This window comes from Bison bison, unplaced genomic scaffold (assembly GCF_000754665.1).
Source record: "Bison bison bison isolate TAMUID 2011002044 unplaced genomic scaffold, Bison_UMD1.0 scf7180017864371, whole genome shotgun sequence".
Lineage (NCBI taxonomy): Eukaryota > Metazoa > Chordata > Mammalia > Artiodactyla > Bovidae > Bison > Bison bison.
The window spans coordinates 1588330-1591811 of record NW_011494943.1 but is presented as its reverse complement, the minus strand read 5'-3'; positions in this window follow the sequence as shown (position 1 = coordinate 1591811).

Here is a 3482-nt window from a genome sequence, read left to right as displayed (position 1 = left end):
ATCCCTCCTCCCCGGGTCCGTGGAAAAACTGTCTTCCATGAAGCTGGTCCCAGGTGCCAGAGAGGCGGAGACCCCTGGGTCGAACCTCCCAGGTCCACAGCCCCCTGCCATGCTTCTCACAGTCCACTCCAGGGACGCGGCGTTGTCTTCTCTGGGGAGAGCTCATCCGTGAGGGCGGGAAATCCCATCTTTCTTGTCCTTGTATTAATGTGCTCCTTATTCATTGGCCTGAAGATGTTTCTGATGGAGCACCCTCTGAAAGAATGTGGAAGGGGATTTCCCCGGCGGTCCAGCGGTGAGGACTCAGCGCTTTCACTGCTGGGGGCCTGGGTTCCATCCTTGGTCAGGAAACGAAGATCCCACAAAGGGTGTGGTGTGGCCCAAAAACACAAAACAAATTCAAAAAATGTTGGGGGTAAACAATAAACCCCTTCTGCGTTAACTCAAGCTGCCCTAGCAAAATAGCACAGACTGCGTGCGCGTGTGCAAGCTCAGTGGTGCCCAACTCCTTGTGACCGCGTGCACTGTCGCCCACCAGCCTCCTGGGTCCATGGGATTCTCCGGGCAAGAATACTGGAGTGGCTTGCCGTTTCCTCTTCCAGGGGGTCTTCCCGACTGGACCCATGTCTCGGGCAGTGGAAGGCGGGACCCTTACCCATGAGACACTTGGGAAGCGCAGGTGGCGTACATGAGAAACGTGTCTCCTCATGGCCCCAGGAGTGGGAGGGCTGCGGTCAGGGTGCTCCCAGCCCCGGAAGGGCCGTCCTCCCGGCTCGTCTGCTTGCCACAGCTCCCCATGGCCTTTTCTCAGTGTGCGCTCTGACTTGTCTAACCCTCTTTCTTTTTTTGGCCATTCCCCTCAGCGTGTGGGATCTTAGTTCTCAGACAACGGATTAAACCCGTATCTCCTGCATTGGAAGCATGGAGTTTTAATCACTGGACCACCAGGGAAGCCCCTCTCTCTTCCTATAAAGCCACTAATTCCATCATATGGGCCCCACCGTATGATCTAATCTATTGCCAATTCCTCTCAAAGGCTCCATTTCCAGGCACTATCGCCTGGGGTGGGGACCAGAGGGCGGGCCTGAAAGGGGAAGAGCACAGACATTCAGCCCCTAAAACCCTCATAGTTCTAAGGCACCTTCAATGCTTCATCACAGCTCTAAATAGGCACAAAAGATCTCATTTCAACTGTATTTAATAGTACTATCTGAACTATTAAACACTCTTGTCATGTATCCGGTATCACAGAAACACCAGAGCAATGTGAAAACCACCGTTTCATGTTTTTATCTACCTATTTATTTACGGCCATGTCACGTGTTTTGTGGGATCTTATTTCCCTGACCAGGGATTGAACCCGGCCCCAGCAGTGAACGCGCCCAGTCCTAACCACTGGACCGCCAGGGAATTCCCACCATTATTCACTTAAAAATCACTTGGTTCTCATCAGGTTGGAAATTTTCTTTCATTTCACTCTCGTTTTTTTCAAAACTGCATTTCCATTTTATCGCAATACACTTGACCTTTATGTTCGAAAGTAGTTAACTACCTTGTCCTGTTTTGTGCTGCTTGTGCCAAGTCCCCTTCAGTCGTGTCCAACTCTTGGCGACCCCAGGGACTGCAGGCTCCCAGGCTCCTCTGTCCATAGGACTCTTCAGGCAAGAATACTGGCCTGGGTTGCCATCCCCTTCTCCGGGGGATCTTCCCGACCCAGGACTCAAACCCTCATCTCTTAGGTCTCCTGCATTGACAGGCGAGTTCTTCACCAGGGAAGCCAGACTTTGTATATAAATTGAAATTTGTTTAATGCTTTGCTCCAAGTGTAAAAAAAAAAAAAACAAATCCCTTCTAGATTAAGCCACTGTCATTATTACTGTAAGTCATTTATAATCAAGCAACATATATTATAAATTTTAACAGGTTATCATTAAGCACAAGATAACATTCTTGGAAATACGTCTTTAACAAGATGCACTCGGCGGGTGGGCCATACTGACTTGCAGAGAGGAGTCTTCCCTGACGGAACATTTTTGATCTTCCCCCCAAGAGGTGTTTACAGCTGGGGCAGCGCACCCTGGTGAGACCTTGGCTCTGGTTAAGTGAGAGAAGGCCCACTGCACAGGAATAAAGAAACACAGCACTGCGCCGCGGTGGGCTCTCACACAAATCAACTTAGAAAAGCGCTGATGTTCGGAAAAGCAATCCCCCCAAATCTGCACCTAGGAACATGTTTTCCCCTTGGCAAATCTTCAGATTTTTCACAAAACATGCATTTCTGTTTGAAGGTCACTCAGTTCAGTTGCTCAGTTGTGTCCAACTCTTTTCGACCCCATGGACTGCAGCACGCCAGGTTTCCCTGTCCATCACCAACTCCCGAAGCTTACTCAAACTCATGTCTGAGTCGGTGATGCCACCCAAGCATCTCATCCTGTTGTCCCCTTCTCCTCCTGCCTTCAATCTTTCCCTCCAGTGAGTCAGTTCTTTGCATCAGGTGGCCAAAGTATTTGAGCTTCAGCTTTAGCATCAGTCCTTCCAATGAATATTCAGGACTGATTTCCTTTAGAATGGACTGGTTGGATCTCCTTGCAGTCCAAGGGACTCTCGAGTCTTCTCCAGCACCACAATGCAAAAGCATCAATTCTTTGGTGCTCAGCTTTCTTTATCTTTCAACTCTCACATCCATATATGACTACTGGAAAGACCATAGCTTTGACTATATGGACCTTTGTCAACAAAGTAATGTCTCTGCTTGTTAATATGCTGTCTAGGTTGGTCACTTGAAGGTCGCTGCCTTCCTTCAAACCATCAGATGGGTCTGGGTTGGGGGACTCCTATAAACCTCAAGATAAACCCAGTACCTCCACCTGAAAAATTAAGATTTCTAGAGGTTAAAATCAGTTACATTCTCTGCTGCCTGCAGAAGCAGATACTAAAAGTTTTAAAGGAAGAATTTGTGTCCGTCAAGGGATTTCCCAGGTGGTCCAGTGGTTAAGAACCTGCCTTGCAACACAAGGGACATGGGTTCAACCCCTGGTTGGGGAGCTGAGATCCCGCGTGCAGCCAGGCAGCTAAGCCCACAGGCCACAACCAGAGAGAAGTCCACGCACTGCAACTAAGACCCAACACAACCAAATAAGTAAGAAATACATGTTTTTTAAAATAAAATTTTAGAAGTCTAAAAAAAAGACAATTGCGTCCATGGGACACACGTGGTTGGATCATGGGTGCCCGAGGCAGACACAGGAACGGGGGAGACAGGGCGGCAGGCGGGTCACCAAGCTCTCCCCACAAGCCCCTCCAGAGTCCCCTCTTCAGTGGCTGCTCTGAAGACCCAGCCCTTAAAGCAGGCCTGTGCCTCCCTGAGCTCCAGACAAGATTCCTTTCAGTCTACTTACCCCAAGTTGAGGTTCTCACGGGCTGGTAAATGCAGAGAGCTTATTTGCAAGCCAGGGTCATATCTGCCTAGCAACCCAACGTGA